The 25,000-nt window shown below is 43.4% G+C and overlaps 1 protein-coding gene across 1 annotated transcript in view; it reads right to left on the reverse strand.

Moving 5' to 3' along the window:
- The window catches only part of LOC128620484 (spermatid perinuclear RNA-binding protein-like), an 83,148-nt gene extending 60,157 nt beyond the window's left edge, over positions 1–22,991 (reverse strand). Inside the window, exon 1 of the mRNA XM_053645523.1 lies at positions 22,777–22,991. The gene's annotated coding sequence lies outside the window, so the exon portion shown is untranslated. The remainder of the gene's footprint in view (positions 1–22,776) is intronic.
- Between the last annotated feature and the right edge of the window lie 2,009 nt (positions 22,992–25,000).

Here is a 25,000-nt window from a genome sequence, read left to right on the forward strand (position 1 = left end):
GATCAATAATAAAAATGATACGTTTATTTTAGAGGAAGTAGAGATAATATTGGCACCCTGGGTAAATATGAGCAAAGGAGGCAGTGAAATTGTCTATTGTTTAACCTTTTGTTTAAAAAAAATTATTCACAAAAATACTCTGCTCTCATGGATATCAAACAATTGCAAACACCACAGGTTTATCAAAAAAATATGCTAAATATAGGTGTGCAACAATTATCGGCACCCTTTTAGTCAGTACTTTGTGCTAGCTCCCTTTTCATGATAACAGCTCTGAGTCTTCTCCTATAACACCTGATGAGGTTGGAGAATACGTGGTGAGGGATCTGAGAGTGTTCCTCCATACAGAACCTCTCCAGATCCTTCACATTTCAGGTCCACGCTGGTGGACTCTCCTCTTCAGTTCACCCCACAGGTTTTCTATGGGGTTCAGGTCAGGGGACTGGGATGGTCATGGCAGGACCTTGATTTTGTGCTCAGTAAACTGTGTAAATTGTGTTTGTAACGGTTTGATATCCATGACAGCAGAGGATTTTGGTGAATTGTTTGAAGAAAAGATTAAACAATAAAGACAATTTCTCACAGCCTTTTTTTGCTCATATTTACCAAGGGTGCCAATATTATTGTAGGGAACTGTAAAACCGAACGAAGACGCTTTTCCCACCTCATTTTCTTTGAATTTATTCACGGTTTCATGAACTGGGTGATTCTGCTCTCTAGGGCTTGGAATTCAAAGGTGTAATTTCTCAAAGCCTTAAACGGCCTCGTCACTTGGGGGACGTTTAAAATGGAGACACTTACAAATAAGATGAAAGAAAGCAGACGGACACGACAGCAGACGTACGTACACAGAAACAAAAAGAAAACAGACAATAATATAGGGCTGGGTGATCTGATAAATATTATAAATCACAATACTTGAGGACATTTCTACTACACATGATGTGCATCACGATATATAATTTATCCAACAATAAACTAAACAAAAACTCTCTAAACTGACTTTGATGATACTTTTCTTTAATGCCTACAAAGAAGATTAAGTTTGTTTTGTTTTCAATTACGTCAAATCTGCAGCATCCATTCGGTACCATTTCATTTGTCATTTTTAAAAATACATCACCGTACCAACGATATCTCCGAAGAGTATCGTGCAATCATTTATCACGATATGGATATTATAATTGATATAATCACCCAGCCCTACAATAAAAATAACAATAATAATAATAATAATAATAATAATAATAATAATAATAATAATATAAAAATATTAGGCAGGAGACAGAATTGTCTCAAATATTGCAATTCAAAATACTGGATGAGGAATTTCTCTTCTCTGAGGTGTTTCACAATATTTCTGTTTAATATTCATCATGAGCATTACCTCTTCTTACACACTAGGTGGCAGCAGCAGAGGTAGTCGCGTACAGAGCAGGAAGTTCGCGAGCAGGAACCTAACTAGCTCGAAGCATGCTTACTTATTAGCCCAAAAAGTTAGACTACTACTCCTACTGCTACTCCCTGATCCGACTGTATCTGGACGAGTCCGAGTGTCCCGCACGTCCTCACGTCCTGGGTTTCTATCCACCGTTAAAACCAACACTCAGCAGAAAGACGTGTGTTCTTATTGAAACGTGTAACACAACAGTCGTTGAGCAGAGAGACGTAGGCACACACTCGAACCCGTTAGACTGAGAGGAAAGCTGTGATTATATTCAGTCCAGCTGAGAGCAGGTGTGCAGCGGGTGTGGAGCCGCTTCAGCTACGTGCTACAGCTTCATCCATCACCTCATCCAATCATTCTTTCATCTATCCGTTCATCCATCACCGAGCTGATCTGCTGCCTGAAGCCACGGAACAGCTTTCAGCACGCGCAAAGGTCAGAGAAGTCATTAATAGTGAACACCTTCACTCTGCACTAAACTGGTTTCCACCTGATACAGTCTGAGCTGTTCAACAGGAACGGACAGAGACGCAACACCAACATCAACCCCAACATCACCATCAATATCACCACCATCAACCATCAACACAAATACCACCATCAACACAAACATCACCACCATCAACACCAACCATCAACCCCATCACCACCATCAACCATCAACACAAACATCATCAACACCAATACCACCATCAACACCACCAATACCACCATCAGTATCACCACCATCATCATCATCATCAACACCATCACCATCAATATCACCACCATCAACCATCAACACAATCATCAACACCAATACCACCATCAACACCATCCCCAATACCACCATCAATATCACCATCATCACAAACACCAACATCATCAACACCACCATCAACACCACCATCAACACAATCATCATCAACACCAATACCACCATCAACACCACCATCACCAATATCACCACCATCATCACAAACACCAACATCAACACCATCACCATCAATATCACCACCATCAACCATCAACACCATCATCAACACCAATACCACCATCAACACCATCCCCAACACCACCATCACCAATATCACCACCATCAATATCACCACCATCATCACAAACACCAACATCATCAACACCACCATTATTATCACCACCAACCATCAACCCCAACACAACCAGACACCACCAACACCCTCACTTAACATGACCACTGATAATATAATCCCACCTTATCATTAAAGTACTGCACCTCATAATCATCACCAACAAAGAAAGAATGAAAGATGCAGAGAAAGAGAAAATAAACATAAAAAAGGAAGTAAAAATGAAAGTCAGAAACACAAAAAAAGAAAGCCAGATGTCTTTACAGGTGCATTTGTGAGGGTTCAAGCACCACAGGAGAGAATACCGGTATTCTAATTAACACCATGGCCAGCAGATTGCACAATGCTCAGCTTTATTATTTTTACACACACACACACACACACACACACACACACACACACACACACACACACAAAAAACAGAAAGTGTACGCTGGACCCACATCATCAACGTGAACCCCGAGTGTGATTACAGAGACTTCAGCGATGACAGCAGTGACAGGACGTCAAGCAGACACGCTGCCTGACTGAGCGTAGAAAATCCCCAATTAATATCAGAAGCTTCACCTCCAGATGTGCTCGACAGCACGCGGAAAATAATCAAAGCAAGCGGAAATGTGCAAAGATTGAAGAGCGATCGAAAGAAAAGATTTTTAAAAGGGAAGTTGTAAACGACGTGCAACGACGCAGCCGAATCAGGGCCATATCTACGGTTATTTATTGAGAAATAAATAACCTGGAATCAAAAGCACTGACACTGGAGACTCCTTCCATGAACAGCTCCTAAAAATCCTCACCACATCAGCGATTACACGTTTGACCTTAAGCGACGCCATTTTAAAATCCGTTCATTTTTAGCGTCCGATTGCGTGCAGCGTCCGCTGTACGAGTCCATGTGAATGAGCCGTTACTATAGAAACGTTATTATAACATACTAATATAATACGAGCGTGTTAATGTAAACCCGTCATTCGTGTTACCGCTCAAACTACTGTAAACACAAATAAACAACGCACACCTTCTGACCAATCAGATTTGAGCATGCAAATGCACCGCGGTATAAAGAGAGACGAGGCAAAGACTCTGTTGAGCTGTTCGTTACTCGCTGCCTCGCTAACGATCGAAACCATTCGGAGCAGTTTAACACTTTCCGCCTCGCTAATGAGCAAAACGTTTCCGTCCCCCTGAGACGTGACCGAACCACGTGGCGCGCTCAGGCTGGACACCGGCCACCGGGTGAAAACGTCTCCTGCTGCGAGCTTGAATGCGTAACTGAGGAGCGGTAGGACAGTTAGCGTATTCAGGTCTGACCCATGTTATCAGAGCTTTCGACCCCGACTTCGCCTCGTCGTTCACTGGCCGTCTTTGTGCTCAGAGTAATCGGAGTAAATAGGCTCCGTTTGCTTCAGAGTGCTGAAGTGAAGCTGTACTGTCGAAGGAGGAGATGGTCTGGCACCTCCAGTTAAACCTCTAACACGGCAAAATCCCAGCGTTCAGCCTCCGTCTTCGCTCACGAGTACCCCGAGAACTACGAAACCTGTCTCAGACATCAGGAGGAGCGAGCTCCTAGGAAGCTGCATTTCCTACGAACCTCATACGTCATACGATCGCGCTCCTCTCACAACGTGGTGTTCCGAGCGGTCGAAGACGTGCTAGAGCAGAGACGAGACGAGGCGCTGGGATCTTATTTCAGTTTTGGGCCGAACCAAAGTTACAGCGATAATCTAAAATTGTAAAAGAACCCATTTCTCCTTTCACAACCCAGTTAAGGTTTAATATCCGAGGTCAAACACACACACACACCCCCCCAAAATGATCAGAGCTTGGTGAAAAACAGAGGGTCTGTAACGTTCTCAGAGGAAGACGGAGATAACAGACATAAATAAAAGAGGAAAGCAAACCAGGACGCCATGTCAGTTTAATCTCGTCCGAATAGGGCTTCATATGCTTTAATGCATCGAAGGTGAACTCAGACACGGGATGATCATGGACCGTCCTGTTTAAAGAAGCTGACATTACGGGCGATATGATGGTATAACGAAGACACTGCATATGGGAGATTTCAAATCCTGTCCATGCACTGTGTGTGAGGCGTATAAATACAATCTTCAAGTGCTCCCTCATTTATTTGGTGTACATGCAAAGTGCAGTTATTATAACCCAGTAAACACCGGACAGCCCGGCAGCGCTGCAGAGAGATTAGCCGAAGTGTTTGCTTAGCCCCTGTGAAATTATACAAAAAGCTTAACTTCACCTCGGCTCCTCATGAATCTGAGCTAATCGCTACGACAGTTAACCAATCAAGGCAGGTTAAGCGAGTCAAGAAGAGAGTGGCTTCCAGCTGCTTTCTCACAAAGAGCCTTCTGTTAAACGGCCACAAACACAACCTCCCGGAATTTGTGTCACGTTAGACCTAAATATTTACTTTAGATACTCTTGGTTTTTTCCTCCTCTTGCAAGGCAGGTCAGAGCAAAATCTATCTATAGCTGAGAAAAGTAGCCTTCGAGATTTTGCGAATTAAAGTGGGTCAGATTGGCGGGAGCACTGCAGGAAAAAGAAGACAGAAGAAACACAACAGGGCTGTAGTAAGACTCGCGTCTGGTCTCCACACGGTCCTGTTCCAATATTTTGAGACGCCGGAGTTTTCATTTCCGTGAGCCGTAAGCAGTCATCATCGAGACTGAAACAAAAAAAAAACGGCTTGAAATATTTCACTTTGTGTAATGAAGCTAGAATATGTGAAAGTTCAACTTTGTGAATTAAATTACGGGGGTAAAAAAAAAAAAAAATAAAATAATAAAAAAAAGGAGTTACTTTTCCAGGATATTCTAATTTTTTGAGGTGCACCTGTACAAATAATAAATAAATCACCTGCTTGACGTCCCTCCTGAAACCGGAATGTTCCCTGACCGCCTCAGGAGAGCACACCCCTGAATTACCATCAACGTTATGTGTAAAGTGTAGGCCTTTTTAATGGTTTTCTCCTCGTCAGAATTCTCAGCCTCGTTTCTCTTTTCCAGGCAAAAACAAAGTGCCATTTTTGACCATTTCAGTCGGAATATCCGTGGCATCCCTAAAAAATATTAATCAATTAAATAAGGTAACTAACGTTATGATTTAAATCTCATGCGTGCAGTGAGTATTTCACATTAATAATCTTTTTTTTTCCTCATTACACTGTGACAGAAAGTCAAGGCCTGCTGTTAATCATCGTTAACTCACGTGTCGATTGTCTCATCTGCTGTTTTTATTAGGGGAGGAAAAAAAAAAAAAATAATAATAATAATAATAATAATAATAATAATAATAATAATAATAATAAAGACTGACTGCTCTTTTGGCATGTTTTTGTGTTCTGTTGTTAAAATGTGAAGTAAATTGTGTGAAGTTTAGCAGGTCTGACGCGGTGATTTAATATTTATTCCCCGCCCCCATGGAGGCGTGCCCCACAGTTTGAATACCTCGGTCCTAAAGACTCGGTCGTGAATCGATCTCAGCTGGTCCTGAAGATCCGTCAGGAACTGGAGAAGGGGTATTGCGTAAGAACATAGCTATTATTTATCTTCAGTAAAATGTTTTTACTAAGCCAACTTGTCCTGTTAAATGACAAATTCAATTATACTAGACCAATTAGCAGAAGGTTGACAGGGATATTTTCTATCAACATATTTTTTTAAAAAACTTTATCAAAATGATTTATAGACGCTTTACACCTACTACTTAATATAAAAAGTCCGTACAGTACACGGTTCTCTCAAATTGCGAGCCTCTTTAATTAAAGTTCCTACGCCGGGTTGGAAACCTGCGTTATTTTACACGCGTCCAATTCTCGTTTTGTAACTCGCCACTTAGACGTGAATCGTTAAATACCGGAGAGCCGGTTTGAAATCTCACCTGCGTGTACGAACGTTTTACAAATGAATAGGTTCTTCTTGCACTTGACAACAATTACAAACAAATCACTGTCCTCACAAAGCACCTGCTTACAGTGAGGGAGTGGCAACCGGCCTCCTTTTCTCAAACCATCAGTCTTTCCTCAATCTGGGACACGGCCCATTCCCCCTCACTTGCGCTCCTGCGGTCACCATGGAAACGGGTCTTAAGGGACCAGTGAGATCGGAAGCAGCACTGAAAAGCAGTGTTGCCGCTGTCTCTGTGTGTGTGTGTGTGTGCGTGCGCGCATGCGCGAGGTCACCGGTTGGACCCAGGAGCCCTGCTGCACAAGATGAAAGGAGGCGTGTCTAATCAACTGCTGGAAGACACACGTCAAGCACACACACACACACACACACACACACACACAATGAGCAAAGAGCACACGCCTCTCCAATGCTTGTAATCAGCTTCTAATTAGGAGGTTATTATGAGTCAGTGTGACCCAAGCAGAGGTTTGTGAAGCCATGGCTAAAGATTATAACACAAACAAAAACACACGCACACCCCCCCACACACACACACACCACTTGACCGGTTTATTAGGTCCACTTACAGGAGTACAATTACTCAATATAGCCCAGCTGTTCACAATCTGGACAGCTCTGTCTATTCTGTTCATCAAAGGAACAACACTGACTTTTGTCCATTCTGAGGACAGCAGTGTGTGTGTGTGTGTGTGTGTGTGTGTGTGTGGTTAGACACCTCAATGGACCAGCAGTGATCCAAACAATCTCAAACGACATTAATATAAATGTGCTCATTCTAATACAATATCGTTTCCATAGTAACAGCTCATTCACGGGGAGGTGTATAATTACCACATAATTTAACATTAATAATAATCTGATTTGTGAGTGAGTGAGAGAGAGAGAGAGAGAGAGAGAGAGAGAGAGAGAGGGGCTGGTGAGAGAGCGCCCGTTTATCGCAGCTGTAACGTAAGCGAGAACAGGAAGTAACTCGTCTCTCGGACGTTCCACAGAATTAAATCTAATTATAAACCGTTAAAATGTGCAGCGTGTCGTTCATAAATAAACGCTGCAATCATCAGCAAATCGCTATGGTATAAGAGGAATAACACACTCCAGACCCTGCAGTTATATGAAAATAATCCACTTCAAGAAGGTCAGAAATAATCGGCTGCATCACGCCCCCCCGCCGTGGATTATTCTCCAATAACTGTACGGTCTGGAGTGAGTCACTCCTTACAAACTGACACACGTATCGTTTCACTAAAACTGGCTACTCCATGTACAAATAGCGAATAAAACAGAACACAAAATAGATAATGATTCTGAAACAAAAACGATCTCAGGGTTCAAGACCATCTACACTGCCCTCCATTAATATTGGCACCCTCGGTAAATAGGAGCAAAGGCGGCTGTGAAAGAGTGTCTTTATTGTTTAACCTTTTGATATTTTGTTAAAAAAATTTCACAAAAATTCTCTGCTTTCATGGATATCAAACAACACAGGTTTATGCAAAAACAATCTTTGTTAAATATAGGTGTGCAACAACTATTGGCACCCTTTTAGTCAATACTTTTGTACTAGCTCCCTTTACCAAGATAACAGCTCTGAGTCTTCTCCTATAACGCCTGATGAGGTTGGAGAATACATGGCGAGGGATCTGAGAGCGTTCCTCCATACAGAACCTCTCCAGATCCTTCACGTTTCAGGTCCACGCTGGTGGACTCTCCTCTTCAGTTCACCCCACAGGTTTTCTATGGGGTTCAGGTCAGGGGACTGGGATGGTCATGGCAGGACCTTGATTTTGTGGTCAGTAAACCATTTCTGTGTTGATTTTGATGATGTTTTGGATCATCGTCCTGCTGGAAGATCCAACCACGGCCCATTTGAAGCTTTCTGGCAGAGGCGGTCAGGTTTTCATTTAATCTCTGTTGATATTTGATCGAGTCCATGATGCCATGTATCCTAACAAAATGTCCAGGTCCTCTGGCAGAAAAACAGCCCCAAAACATTAAAGATCCACCACCATATTTAACCGTGGGCATGAGGGACTTTTCCATACGGCTGCCTCTCTGTGTGCTCCAAAACCACCTCTGGTGTTTATTACCAAAAAGCTCTATTCTGGTTTCATCTGAGCATAGAACCCGATCCCATTTGAAGTTCCAGTAGTGTCTGCACACTGAAGACGCTGGAGTTTGTTTTTGGATGAGAGTAGAGGCTTTTTTCCTGAACCCCTTCCAAACACCTTGTGGTGATGTAGGTGACTTCAGATTGTAGTTTTGAAGACTTTCTGACCCCAAGACACAACTAACTTCTGCAGTTCTCCAGCTGTGATCCTTGGAGATGTTTATCCACTCGAACCGTCCTCTTCACAATGTGTTGAGACGATATAGACACACGTCCAATTCCAGGTCCATTCATAACATCTCCAGTGGACTGGAACTTCTTAATTATTGCCCTGATGGTGGAAATGGGCATTTTCAATGCTTGTGCTATTTTCTTACAGACACGCCCCATTGTGTGAAGCTCAACAACCTTTTGCCGCACATCACAGCTATATTCCTTGTTCTTACCCATCGTTATGAATGAAATTTGGCCTACATGTTACCTCATACTCATCCCAGTGAAACAGGAAGTCATGGTTGAACAATTTCCTGTTCATAGTCGCCCAGGTGTTTTTTAATATCAATGGGAATATACTTCTAACATGTTTCTCTCATGAATTCACAGGGGTGCCAATAATTGTTGCACACCAATATTTAAAGAGTTTTTAAAATAAAAATATCTGTTGTGCTTGCAATTGTTTGATATCCACGAGAGCAGGGTATTTTTGTGAATGTTTTGAACAAAAGATCAAAAGTGTAAACAACAAAGAATTTTTCACAGCCTTCTTCGCTCATATTTATGAAGGGTGCCAATATTAACGGAGGGCGCTGTAGTTCCTTAAATCCTGTAGCTTAAACGGTGTGTGAATGAAATCCGGCACACCGCACGGTGTGAAGTCTGTAAGGTGGATACGGAGTGTTTTAATGCGGTGGTGAAAGTGGCGAGCGTAAGCAGGTCAGCTCCTGCCTGCAGTCTGGCTCATCCACGTCTCAGGAGACTGCAGCATCTTCTACAAACACTGCTGAACCTGCATACACACACACTCACACAGGTATGTGTGTGTGTGTGTGAGTGAGATATTAAGGCGATAGGAGTTGGATATATCTACGGTGAAATGTCACAAGTGCTGCAGTAGACAGCTGAATATCTCTTCGATCTGAACACAGCGTCTCTGCTCAGGCCCGTTGAGAGAGCTACACCCCCTTTACGAGAGCCACACCCCCATCAAGAGAGCCTCTTTCGGAGGTGTCAGACGAGCTCGTATCCACCCGCAGACTTGTCACTGCACTAATATGCAAAAATAACTTCAGAGCTGAAAGCAAAATGGGTCAGCCGATCCCCCAGAGCGCCAGCGAGAGGCAGCCAGTCATATCACTCCAGCGACAGAGCTGAGTGCAGCTTATCTCCGCTGGAGGACACACACACACACACACACACACACACACACACACACACACACACACACACACACACTCTCTTCCTTCTTTCTCCTTTTCACTCCCATTCCTTCTCTCTAGTTATCTCAATAGTGAATGAATAGAGAACAGAAACTAACACCTTCAACCCCTTCACATCGTCACCTCACAAATTACATGTCGCTTGTATCTTGTGTGTGTGCGTGTGTGGCGCGAGTGCTATGGTTGTGGCTTGTGCGCGTTTAGCGTCTGTCCAAAAACATACATCCTATAGTACATGACTTGCCACACTACATACAACTTCCTGTTGTTTAAAATGTACAATATTTTTTATATAAGTTTAATTAAGTTGATGTTAATTCCGTACATGCTTTTTTTAAATTATTAAAATTCTGCATTTTAATATTTTTACAAACTAATTTTCCGCTCTGTGTTTCAAGCTTTGTTTTTTTTTTAAAAATGATTTTATATCCTGTATTGTTGCAGGAATGTTTTTGAGAATCGTGATGTTATCGTCATATCGCACACTTGTTCATGGACTTAACTAGCTCCTTAAACTTGAACAGCCTGGTCAGTGAGGTTTACACTCCACTGAAACATCACACTGGAGCTTGAACTTTACCTGTGCGCTCTGCTGTGCTAATGAATTAATGATGTGTCCACCCCCAGGAATGGGATTGGTACGTCCCTGATCGGGACAGCTGAAGGTCTAGAGGAGCTCCTGCGTGGCCTGTCAGTGTGATGTGGGTTTGTTTATTGGTCTACAGGGTGAAGCGCAGTTCAAGGCTCTGGCCTCGTTCTGTAAATAGGAAATGCAGAGAGACAGAGACAGAGAGAGAGAGAGAGAGAGAGAGAGAGAGAGAGAGAGAGAGAGAGAGAGAGAGAGAGAGAGAGGAGGGCATAAATAGCAACAGCTAACCAGTTATCCGGTAACATGACGTAACTACACTCAGAACCTGGAGGAGTTTTAATGCCCGACTCATGCCCCATGTTCACAGCTACACAGCACGGGGATTTACTGCGGCAAACGCTAACGGCGCACGCTAATCCCAAAACACCCAAAGTTAATCAGGAAGGATTGCTGCAATCTATCCGGCTGATAACTCCATCATTATCATCTCACAGATACACTCACGTGGGAGATTTCAGACGATTACACGTCATAATAATAATAATAATAATAATAATAATAATAATAATAATAGTAAACGGGTTAAAACCAAGGCTATCTGGATTTGAGAACAGAAACGAAACACAGGTAGGACAGATACAGGTGAAAAAACTAATACGCTGCAGAGAATAAAAATGATCAAATATACAATCAACTGCAGAGGGAAACACGGGTAGCATTCGTCTCTAAATGTGTAAATATAAATATTTAAGGAGTATTCGAACTGTGAAACCTGTTCTGACAGCGCACACACACCCACACACACACACACACACACACCATCAGCTCCTGGCACCTGTTCTGTACACCGGTGTCCCTTTTCACCTTGGCCCAAAACCATCAGTGTGTGTGTGTCTGAATAAAAATCCCCATGGATTTAATAGGGGGGAGAGGGAAAAAAAAAGAAAAAAAAAAAAAAAAAGAGGAGTGATGTGCTTCCTTGCTACATGGTGGAGATTTCCAATTACAAGGTGTGACACGAGAGTTTAGCGACGCCCTGCCCTGGGTGCAGAAACCCGGCTACACGTCGCGGCAGGTGTGTGTGCGCGCGTGTGTGCGTGTGTGCGTGTGTGTGTTTAAGACGATACCATCAAGCCAAAACGCAGTCACAGGACCGAGACTTGAGCAGTGGATGAGTGGAGAGTCAGCGTTTTGTAGATACTTGAGGAGGGAAGGCGGGAATGTGGTCCGGACGAGTCGGACAGGTGCTCAGCGCGCTCCTAAAACACACAACGCTCCAACTCATCATCTTCCGCAAGCTTCACATGCCCACACAATTAAAGCAGCTTGACATGCTAATAAATAACCATAACTTGAATACCACGAATATAACCCCGGGGGTGGGGGGGGCAGGAGGATATGTTACACTAAACTAAAATAATAACGGTGTATGTGACAATTAAGTTCTTAACTAATCATCTACTCGTTATCCTCAGCTTTAGACCAGACATGGCTCGTTTTAATTGGTGCTTGATTAGTGGTCTAGACGTGCTTCTGAGACAGTCAGAGTTAAAAAAGTGACTCTCACGCGCTCTCTCTTACTCTCTCACACACACACCTGTGCACCCGACCCCCACCAGTCACTCGCTCTCTCATTGTTCTGTCAGTCTCTCTCTCTGTGTGTTCTCTCTATCCTGACTCACACTCTCAATCTCTTTGTCTTTCTCGGTCTCCATCTATCCCAAATCTGTCCTTTGTCCTGTCTCACGGTCTCCAACTCAGTGTCTCTCTCCCCCAGCTTCTCTCTCTCTCTCTCTCTCTCTCTCTCTCTCAGCCCCCCCCTCCCCCATGACAGTCTTCATCTTTCTGTCTTGTCCCTCTCTCACACAATCTGCCCTCCCACTGTCTCCATCTCTCTCCATTTCCAACTCAGTCTCTCTCCAGTCTCTGTCTTGTCCCCCCTTTCTACCCTTCCTCCATCTCTCTCTCTCTCTCTCTCTCTCTCTCTAAAGCAGTTATGCAATAATGATGTTATGAATATGAATTATGAATATTGAATAGCCGGGTTGTTGAGCTGAAGCTCCTCTCTTCTCCTGCTACGGTGCTTGCTCTTAACCTGAGCTCTACACCTCGAGCGTGTTTGTGTGCGTACGGCACACGAACAAGAAGCAATCCATTTCTAATTTGGCTGCAACGTGGAGTGAAACGAGTGGCGTGCTCTTCTGCTCTGTTACTGACTTCCTGGTCACAGATGTTTCGAGACGCGAGGCGGAGACGTGAGGGTCAAAGCGAACAGAGAAAACAAGTTTTAGATTAGACAGAGTCTGTGTTTTGTCTAGCATGTGTTAATAAAGATGCGGATTCGGGGATTAAACTAGAGGCATCTAGGGTTCGATCTGCCTGCTGTGTGAGCGTGCGCACACACACACACACACACACACACACACACACACACCACTGTAACCTCTCCATCTGTCTTGTCTTCTCATTCTCTTTCCTAGATCTCACTTAACCCCTTTCTCCTTAACATCTTCCTCTCCTTTTGTCCTCTACCTATCCCTCTCTCCAGGGATTAGTGTACGAGTGTGAGACCTCAGACCCCCTGCTTCTACCCATCTGTTATGTGCTGCGTGATGGAGACAGAGGACGCTACAATGACAGCACAGAGGACAGCAGCTCCACCTTTCTCACCGTGCCGGAAATCTGCACCCAATCACGCGCTCTTTCTTTATATTCACTTTCTTCTTCCTTCCTGGCGTAGACGTGAACACACGGATCTGAGCTACTGGTTGGAGAAGACTCTAAGCTTCCATCTTTTCTTGACTGTTTGAAATATCTCTGAACATGTCTGCAAAAACAACTAAATTCAGTGAGATTAGCAGGTGGTTTAAAAAAAAACCCCTTTCCAAACCAAGAGCCTTGTAAAATCACCAAGACTAACTGACGAACACGCTAACTGACCTACGGCTTTTCTCTTAGATCAGGGGTGTCCGATCTTATCCGGGCCAGTGTGGGTGCAGGTTTTCATTCCAACCAAGCAGAAGCCACAGCTGATCCCACTCAGGTGTGGCCTCTGCTCGGTTGGAAAGAAAACCTGCACCCACATCGGGCCCTTAGCAGAGAAGATCAGACACCCCTGTGTTAGAATGTCCGGTCAGTAGCTCACCACAATTGCAAACGCATGGCAACTCTTCCTCTCGCCTGATGGCGGAAGCAGACTGTGCAGTTAGCTCTCACTACACCTGCAAATGAATTTGTAAAAGCACAACGTTAACAGCAATGGAACGATTTCAAAAGCGCTGGAAACAAGAATACTTCGAGAGCTCCGAGAGCCAGAGAAGAAGCGTGCGCATCCTCTTTGCTGTCGTGAAGACGTTTAATAAGTCATGAAACGACATCATGAAACAAAACCAGGGATTTGCAAAAAAAAATAATGAATAAATAAAATATTGAGAGGACGAGAGGGCGGAGAAAGTGAAGAAGCTGAACGCTCTCCCGGCAGAAGCAACTTTTTAATCAGAGTGAACAGTGCGCAGGACCGCGAGCTAACAAGCAGCGATGCTTCCAGCCACAAAGCACGGAAAACCTTTCATTAATTCTTGATGAACATCATCGTGTGTGTCACAACTACAGTCACTCTGCTGCAATTAAATTCACAATCTCGGAGCGCTTAAATTTTGTATTTCAGTATTTTGGGGACTGTATATTTAATGTGGTTTAATCTGGCATCCCCCCCCCCCCCATTCCTGCACACCCCTGCTGGAAAGTGTAGAACACCTTGTCAAAATGGTAAACAAAGTCTACGCTAATCAGCTAGATACACACCCATAAGCTGTAACTCATCCTTTATTCGTTTTTACACGGTGTCCTTTTCTTCCTGTCGTGATAAAACTGTAAAAAGATTTTTACAGTTCAGAAAAACGTTCTCTATCCCTCTCAAACTTCTCACTGTTAACGTATCTGTAGCCGTCCCGTCTGACCCTACGCCGTACGATACACGCTTTTGCAGCGTAAAGCCGGCTTAATATCTCTTAAATAAGTCTACAGACAATAGAAAAAGTCACATGACCCTGAAACATCTCTAGGGGCGAGAAGCATTTCCAGCGCATGGTTTAATTAGCGACCGTCTGCCTCGGCTTCTCCAGACACGCGAGTTCACAGCCAATTTAACAAGCCTAGATAAAGTGTTGTGTTTTCTTTCTTCTCTTTTTTTTTTGAACGATAACACGCAGTAAATGATTGTGTGATATCTGCCATAACTGTTTGTTGATTTACTTCCCTGGAAAAGATGGATGACGAAACTGACGTCTGTCAACATGCGGTGTGTCATACGTACACACTACACTTCATTCAATCAATCAATCAATCAATCAATTAAAGAAAGATCTAAAATGTTCTCAAGGCATACCAGACTCCTGGTCTTAAGTTCCCAAACACAGGTACGACTCGGACACGTGCTGTGCTCGGGAATGCGGCAAACCTCACTCGTCTTCATCGATATCCCCAACACTCGTTTACAGCCCGAAACCCCACGCTTCCTTCTTTCATCTTTCACAATAGGAGCGATGGAGGAGACCTGCTGTAATTAGTTAATTCCCTGCAGAGTAACGAGGTGACAAGCAGCAGAAGCAGAACAAAGCAAAGGGTCCACTACTCTTCTTCTGTTTCTCTTGTTCTCTCTCGCTCACCCTCTCTCAGCGCCTGGGTGACGGGGCACGACGCATTGCAGTGTGGGAAACCTCCTTTATTAAATTACGCACTCCATCTGATAGGGATGCGCTTGGTCTCGCACACTTTAATTGAATATCTATATCAGCAATTACAGACACTTTTCAACATGAAAGGCAAATAGGGATTAATTGGCACATACGATACAGGTGAAGTCATTGGAAACCCCACACACACACACACACACACACACACACACACACACACACCCACACACCCACACACACACACACACGACGTAGATCTGATCATGGCTTTAAAAGGTGCAGTAGGTACGTTTGGGGAGGCCAAAACCAAACAACCATTTATTCTGGATCCGAAGACAGGTTTCCAAACCGAGTGGTTTTTTTTCAGTTACGTAATACATTTGTTCTGAGACAGCAGCTTAAACGATCATTTGTCATCATTTCTACATCTTTCCACGTTATTTGTGCTAGGAAGAAATGAAAAATACTGCCTACTACACCTTTAATCGCACGGCCTATTGTTTGTTTTTTTGATGATGGCTGATAAACAGCGTCTGAAGAATAAAGCCTGATAGCAAAATAACTCGGTCTGCCGTCGGTATTTTTAGGCAGACTCCGTGAAAGCAGAGGAGGATGGGCTTTCCGTGTCGGCGCTGGTCTCGCCCTGTTCGTGATTTTGCATAAACAAATCTACCTCTCCAGCCTCCAGAGGAACGTTCAGGTCGTCTCGATGAGCGGTGCGTGGGCACGGCGCACCGAGGATGAGAACTGCCATCCAGACGACACTTCAAAGCCGCCGGAGTAACCGAACAACCAGAAGTTTCCCACTGCTAGAAGAATTACAGCTTCGGTGGAAGATATGGCCAGCTCCATGACTCCGTCAGTGCAGATCCTAAACGCAGATAATTGAGGCCTGGCGTGTTTCTTTACGTCTGTAGTACATAGCATTAAAAGTTAAAGGGAAACTATTCCAAGTAACACTTACACCACTAAAAAAATAAAGATGAGCTAGCAGGTAATACATTTTTTTAAAAAAAGGGTGAAAAGCTAAGGATACAATTCGATATTTAGCGATAGAACAGAACCTGATACGATACCATTTCTTTTTAAGGCGATGATTAGATTTTTGGCGACACCACTGCATCTGCTACGATACGATTCAAGACTCTTAAAGCGACGATACGAAATTTGAGGACACTACTGAATCCGCTACAATACAATACAGTATCCTTTGACTGTCATGTGCCTGACTTAGTTCAGGAATCTGGGGTATGGCTATCATTAATTTGTTGCTGATGATGCTTTAGAGAATTTTAAAAGTAGCTTTAAAGAGCTACGGGCAAATCGGCTTCCTAGTCTACTGAATTATTTACACGTCAGTTTAAAAACGTGAATTATTAATGGTTGGTTTCAATCGTTGCCTTTTAAATTGGTGCATTAATCCAAAGCGGACGTTCATCACACCCCTGGAATCTACGGAACACAGGCGTCCGTAAAGCCGAGGGACACGGGATGGCGGGTTTGATTTCTTCTGGGTCGTTTCGTTAACTTTACGTAGGGGAGGGAGAGAAGGAAAGAGGGAGTAAGTGAAGAAAGGCAGGAGGGAGGGAGCAGTCAGTGGGAGTTACTCCTACTGCAGGCTCGAAAAGTAATTATCACACCTGAAACCCAATCCCTGATTCTTTTTAAAGCACACTTCCCATAGCTACAAATCAACTGCGTTTTTCAGATGCCTTTTATGAACTCGCGATGAGATTTATTGGACGTGTCTTTGTCCGTGTTGGACTTTTCTAAACGTGGCGCCGTGTACGTCCTGTAAAATTAAAAGCGTTGATGGTTTGTGGTTTGCACCAGAACCACCAATAAAGTGAACAGAATTTATCCACGTGTATAAAGTCGTACACTGCGCTGGCCAGGGATGAAACGGCTACCGGTTTCACGATAAACCGTGATAAAATTCCCCGCCGGTTAGTATTACTGCGTCACGTTTAACGATCACCAAAACAGTGTGTGATTATAGTGATTTGTAAAACTCCTGGTAAACGCTGTCCACACACACCCAGCACGAGTCTGATGCAGGCGCAGCACGCAACGTTGCTTTTTGAGCGTCAAAACAGATGCTACCATTAACAATTGTTAACATTTTAACAATAACCGTGATAGTTTTGGTACGGTCACATCTCCAGCACTGACGGACGTGAAGCTGTTAACGAGTGTCAAACGGCTCCGGGAGCAAAACATGAAAGCAAGAGCACCGTTTAATCAACATCCATCGGCCTCTGCGACTCCGAACATGCAAGTTCACGAGCAATTTAACAGGCGAAGATGAAGCGTAGTGTTTTTATACACGACATCTAGAGCTAATAAGCTGTAAATGATTGAGTGATTTTCCACACTGGTCACATGCGTTTCTGTAGATTAAATCTGGGTGAGGAACTCGATCCTGGTTAAAACGTATCGAGACACCATCATACCACTTTTGCTTTCGCGATATCGATTCCTAATCTGCAACCTGTAATCTGTTTAATTTCAGTGTTTCTCAAACGCTCAATGCTGATTGGCCTAAACACGTTAGAGTATGCAAATCATATGTAAATGTCTACCTCAGATCCGATTTTTTGAATAGGGAGTAAAAATTTTCCTCAGCACTGAACTATGTACAGTTTTTTTTCCCCACATTTTCTTAATATTGCTGCAACTAGTCTGAAAAAAAAATTATTTTGGGTGTGGGGGGATTTCCCACACAACACAGCCCCCCCCCCCCATTTTAAAAAAAAAGAAAGAAAAAAAAACAGAAAGGGATTCTCTCAACCAAGTACGTGAGTACGCTGTGCACTCTGTGCGTGATTACTTCTTTCACCGATGCACAGAGGAGGCAATTTGTTATTCCTGATGTTTAGACATGCTACTGTTTCCGTGCACTGTGTGTGTGTGTGTGTGTGAGAGAGAGGGAGAGAGAGAGAGAGAGAGAGAGAGAACGCACAGGGATCTGAAACGTCCCTGTCTCCGGAGTCTCGGATACCTTACAAGGCCATTCGTGCCCTGCGTCTGCTCTAGATCCAGTTTCTCATCTCTGGATGTGTTTCCGTTGCTGCTTTGCTGTCAGGCTGTTTTATATACACACACACACACACACACACACACACACAACTGATACAGAACAGAACCACGCACTTTCCGTTGCGCTCAGAGATGCACGCCTCTTTTACCTCGATGTGTGGAACCTCAGAGTACCCGAGCGCGCACTTGAGCCCTGACTCCCTCGGCTCGAACGAGGTGGCGGCGCTGTTCGGCACGGAGGGGTCTCCAGGAGGTCGCTTCCTTTCCCGAGAACAAAGCTGCCCTTGTCGTCGGAGTGAATGGATCCAATACAAACACGACCAGACTGTTCTCAATTCCTCTTAGCTACTTGACTGGGCTCTTTATATTTAGCCTGGCGCGGTTACTCGGTCACCGTATCGTCTGTGTGTGTTTTATTCAGAATACATCTGTAACACTGCGTCTTTATGAGTGTACACAGCCTTGCTGGTCCGCTAGTTTTTTTTTTGGTTTTTTTTGCTTTTCTGTATACCAGGAGCCATTTCAGCCACACTCCTCCCTTGCACTAAACTCCACTCGCACCAAAAACGGCTGCGTGATACCCATGCAAATCTGAGGCCGAGACAACAAAGAGAATATACGCTAAATACTTCCTGCTATATTCGGATTGGATTCGTTTATCAGCGGGACGTCTGTAATACGTTTTTCAGTGATAAAACTCTCACGACCACAATATAATAACTACAGGAGCAAGGAGTTTCTAGCAGGTGGTATTTTCTACATACCTGGTTAATTGCGCCACACAGTCATGTGATCACGCTCCGTTCACAACATGACGTCCAGGCTGTCAAAGCGTCGCTGTAGTAGGTAAAGAAGGGACGTTGGCACTTATTTCAGTTTTAAGGGGTGAAATTCCGGCCCCAGTCTGAAATTCTAAAGCATCCACTTTTCACTGTTGTGCGCACTACGAGACTAAACACAGCAAGCAGTCAAACATTTCCCCAACACGACAAAAACCGTATACATGTTGTCATTTTCTCAGAGGACGACAGAGAAAAATACAGACACCCGGATTAAAAGAACATCTCAGAGTATCTCTTGTAAAACAGGAAACGTCACACTATGAGGCAGGTCAGTCTAATCCCATCTGAATAGGGCTACAGTCGTATATACACACACATACACACACAACACACACACTAAAGTGGCATGTCGCAGTGGTTACGAGCTACACCACAATCTTCAATAAGGACACAATGCACTTATCTAGGACACTTCAGATTATAGTCACTCGCCTTTGTGTGTTATTCAGGACTGATGTCGCCTATTTAGAGAGCGTTTTACAAGCCCTGGAGCGTCAATCATCATATGTTTAAAAAATAATAATAAACATACACAAAAGAAAAAAAAAAAAAACACTTGATTCGTCTGAAAAACATTTACGTATACACACACACAATTGTTTATAATCTAGCGTAACAATCATGATCGGTGATTTCCAGAGAGTGAAAACTGCCTAGTGAGAGAGAACAGTGAAGGCTTCGGAGTTCTGCAGCAGGAAGCGAAGCTAAAAACCTACTCCTGCTGCTGGCTTCACTTTCTTCATCAGCTCCAGGAGAGAGCCAGGAATAGCACTGATCAGCAGGGGGGAGAGGGGGAGAGGGGGAGAGAGAACGAGCGTGAAAGACAGAGACAGAGAGAGAGAGAGCTCTTCAAATACTCAACTGATAAAATGACAGAAATCTGTGCTGTCGTATTACCAAAAATACGTCCCTTTATCTGTCCCACTCTCTCTCTCTCTCTATTTCTCAGTGTGTGTGTATCATCAGTAAATTGCTCTGAAACAGAATCCATCAGCAGCACTAAAAATAATTAAGGCGATGTACGTGTGCATTTAGAAGCGCTTGTTAAAATTGGATTTGTAATTGGACTACTGAAGCTGCAAAAACATGTTAATGCTGGAAATCATTAACATTAAACTGCTACAAATTGGATACGTTTATCAAATTACGTGACGCACGGGCGCAGGCCTGAAGACGCCTCAGAACGCGTGAGGAAAACGTTCGACCGACACTTCATACACTAACAACGGCCTGTCGGGACGAGGGCTCGCACCCCATTGTGGAGCGGAGGAGAGGGGGATCGGATGGAGGAGAAACTGGGGGAAACGTGGCCTCTGACCTTGTGTGCTGATCCAGGATCAGGTCCTTCTTCCTGCACCAACATAATGGAAACCAGGGCATCAGAGCTGAACCTTGAGCTGACAGTTTCATTGATTTTTGTCTTTCAAACAGACCGCAGAACATTAAATATGCTTAAGCAGGAGCTAAGAAGGACAAGTGCAAAAGAAAGCAGACTATACTGACCTTGTAGAAACAAATTAGGAAGAAATGTTTTCCAACTGACGTGGGAACAGCATGGACCTCTCTCTCTCTCTCTCTCTCTCTCTCTCTCTGTGGCATTCATCCAATGCAAACAGCGACATCCTCAACATTTTAACCTGAAGATACACAATCTACCCACGGACTATTTCCAGTCCACGCGCCTAACAAATTTGTAAACTGTTCAAACAGAGCGAGCGAGAGAGAGAGAACAGAAATGTGTGAAAGAAACAGGAAAATGTGAGAAAGAGAAAAAATGAGGGACGAAGAAACAAAAAGACAGGTGATGGGGGGAGAGAGAGAGAGAGAAGTGATGGCTGAGGGGAGAATAGAGACAAATACAAGAGAATAAGAGAAAGAAGGAAACTCCAGAGAAAACTAGATGCAGAAATGGATAGACAGTCAAAAAGAAGCTCTCCATCAATTTGGTCAGGTTTATTCCATATTTCTGACCGCTGCTGCAGACCAAACTCAGACAAGACAACAAAAAGACGAAGGCTAAAATTATTTTGATCATCTGCCCATAATGAACGCTTTGCACTTAGAGTAAGAGTTATTATAATAAGAGTCATCATTTAACACACCTGACACTCCCATAAAAAAAATCTCATTCACTGGGTTACTTTATTTTTTTTTCTAAATCTATTATCTAGGAGATAATCTCACACTCCAACCGCAGCAGCAACCCAGCAACACGAGTCAAGGAGTCAAATAAAAGCCAGACGAAACCAAAACACCAAACCACACTCGGATTGTAAAGGCAGCTGACACGCAGGATCACTTCCGCATTGGAAACAGGATATATAAATAAAACGCACGCGCAGCTGGTTGTGTTCAAACAGTGCCGGTGCAGCAAGGAGACACAATCCCGCTCAGGTTATAAATATGAATAGTCAATATAATACTGACTGAATCGATCAATTAAATCAATAAAATCAATAAAATCAATAAAATCAATAAAACAGCAGCATTGTTTACAAAGTGAGAAAGTGCGGAAGTGGAGCCATGGACACCTGCACGTTCATCCTCATGACGTCACATCAGCCAAAGCCGTCGCGCGTACAAATCCCAACGGTCAAAACTGCATTGACCGTTGCAGGGGGGAGACAACAAATTTAACCGGTTTTACGTGACAACACCGCGAAAATATGACTAGAACAACTTATAAAGAAACCAAAAGCTACAAATCTAACTTATTAACCAAGTGACAGTCACTATGGTGTGATCCAGGGAAAAAGTTTACCTCAGAAGTTGAACCGCTAGCTAACAAGCTAACAGAAATTCACAACGATATTCATTAATTTGTGGTGATATAACTAAAAAGTTACACAAAATTACGACACGATAACATTTGGGCTCTTAGGTAGATAATATATATTTTTTAATAAACAAACGTACTTTCTTCTCAATAAGTGAAACGAGAGAAAAAAAATAATTCGTAGTGAAGCGGGAGGAGCCGACACACCGAGCGTCTGTCCCGACACGCGCACATTTCGTGTGCGCGAGTTTAAAAACCTGCACGCACGAGGCGCCAACGCAGAGTAGTGCGCATGCGCGGAGGAGCTCCAGTCGTTATTGGAGGATGTGAAAAAAAGAAGTGCCGGACAAAAAAAAAAACAAAAACCCATCAACAATTGGTGACAAGCTGGCCACCAAGGATCACTTCCTATAAAACAATCGCGTCTTAAATGCTAGTTTTAAAGCACTGGCCCTGTGTTTTAAAAGGCAGCTCGCTACCTAATGAATTATTTAAGTAGGCTACGGGATCCTGCGGTGCAACCACCGGAGATTCGGAGGGGAGTAAACACTAGCACAACAATACCACAGCTCAGTTTTACTCAGCGCGAGAACAATCTCTGAAGAGAGCTGACTGGCTGGTAGAGGAAATACACTGCTGTGAACTCTGTGAACGGTTATAACACCAGACACAGCCTTCATAGCGATGATGTCCGAGCCGAGAAACGCGAACGCGGTCCCGTTTATTTATCGCAGCAAAAAATCAATCTCTCTCTCACACTCACACCAAGTCACACCGAGTCAACCTGCAGATGCTTATGAACGTTAATAAGGGTTTAAAGACGTTAACGCTTACCCCGAGGAGTTGCTTTCCGTCCCTGAGCGCAGATAAACCATCCAAGTACTCTCTCTCTCTCTCGCTCTCTCTCCCTTCTCCTCAGCTCCGTCTCTCTCTCCGTCTCTGCCTCACTGCCGCTCGCCCGAGTCCCGAGAGCTGCCTGCCTGCCTGCATTTCGACCACGGTGTCGGCACGTGATCCTCCCCGCCTGTTCTGATTGGCCGACGCGGCGCACCTGCTCTTCTGCAGGACTCTACCATTAGCTTAACTGATCAAAATACTGACTGTATCAGGTTAGCATTAGTGTTAGCACGATACTACCATTTGTAACCGGTTATAGTATCGTAATGCTCGATACCAAAACGATATAATGACAAAAATACATAAATAAATAAATAAAAACAGTCGCCATGAAAAATGTGCCTCATGATTTTAGTGAATTATATTATATTATTTTACATATTATATTAAATGTAGATTTTATTTACTTAAACAAAGTATATATATATATATATATATATATATATATATATATATATATATATATATATAAAGATTAGGAACATCATGGAACCTAATCCAACACGGGAACGCCCCCATGTCCTGCTGTCATCTGTGCTGCCAACTTGGTGACTTTGTCTCTAGATTTGGTGACTTTTTAGACTCTGTGAGTGATTTTATTTTAAAACAAAAGAAAGCATAGAGACAAATCTAGCGACTTTTGAGCAACCAATCACGGATTACTGCTATTCCCAATAACCAATCACTGATTACTGCTATTCCCAATAACCAATCATGGATTACTGCTATTCCCAATAACCAATCATGGATTACTGCTATTCCAAATAACTAATCACGGATTACTGCTATTCCCAATAACCAATCATGGATTACTGCTATTCCCAATAACCAATCACGGATCACTGCTATTCCCAATAACCAATCACTGATTACTGCTATTCCCAATAACCAATCACTGATTACTGCTATTCCCAATAACCAATCACTGATTACTGCTATTCCCTATAACCAATCACTGATTACTGCTATTCCCAATAGCCAATCACTGATTACTGCTATTCCCAATAACCAATCACTGATTACTGCTATTCCCTATAACCAATCACTGATTACTGCTATTCCCTATAACCAATCACTGATTACTGCTATTCCCAATAGCCAATCACTGATTACTGCTATTCCCAATAACTAATCACGGATTACTGCTATTCCCAATAACCAATCACTGATTACTGCTATTCCCAATAACCAATCATGGATTAGTGCTATTCCCAATAACCAATCACTGATTACTGCTATTCCCAATAACCAATCATGGATTAGTGCTATTCCCAATAACCAATCAATGATTACTAGTTTGCAACAACTAATCACTTCTCACTAATGTTTGCAGAAAACAATCCATGATCATCTTTGTTCCTAAAGACCAATCGCTGATCATTATTGTTTGCAACAACCAATCACTGATCAACATTGTTCCCAAGGACTCATCCCAATTGTTTCCAAAGACCAATCACTATGCTTGCGGCAATAAAAAGTTCTATGTTTAATATAAGTGAGTTTGTTATTGTACTTTTTTGTAGTTGTTGTGTTTTTCATTAGAAATAATAATGAACCCACCAATCAAGAAATTGCCGCCCCGAATTGCTACTAAATCAAAAGCGAAAGTGAAATGCACACCCGCACTGGCATTCATAAGCGACGGGGAAACACGCACACACACCCCGGTGATACCGGTATTACCGGTATTGTCACATGTTGATTAACCGGTGGAAAAATTTCCTCACTGTCACATCCCTACCAATCACTGATCGCCATTGCTCCTGATGAACCATATTGCTTGCAACCACCATTCACTAATCACTACTGTTCCCACAAACGAATCACTAATCACCGTCATTCCCAACAACCAATCATCCATCGCTACTGCACCCGACTGTCAATAACTGATCACTATTATTTGCAACAACCCGTCACTGATCACAGTTTTCTGTCCCGCCCACGCACTTCTTTGTTCTTGGTTTTAAACTCACTTCTTGGTGAATTTTACAGTAAATTGGTGCGGCTGTGGCTCAGGTGGTAGTCCACTAATCTCAGGGTTGGCGGTTCTATCTCTGGCCCACGTGACTCCACATGCCGAAGTGTCCTTGGGCAAGAGACTGAGCCCCAAGTTGCTCCCGATGGCAGACTAGCGCCTTGCATGGCAGCTCTACTGTCGTTG

The sequence above is a fragment of the Ictalurus furcatus genome, chromosome 16 (assembly GCF_023375685.1).
Source record: "Ictalurus furcatus strain D&B chromosome 16, Billie_1.0, whole genome shotgun sequence".
Lineage (NCBI taxonomy): Eukaryota > Metazoa > Chordata > Actinopteri > Siluriformes > Ictaluridae > Ictalurus > Ictalurus furcatus.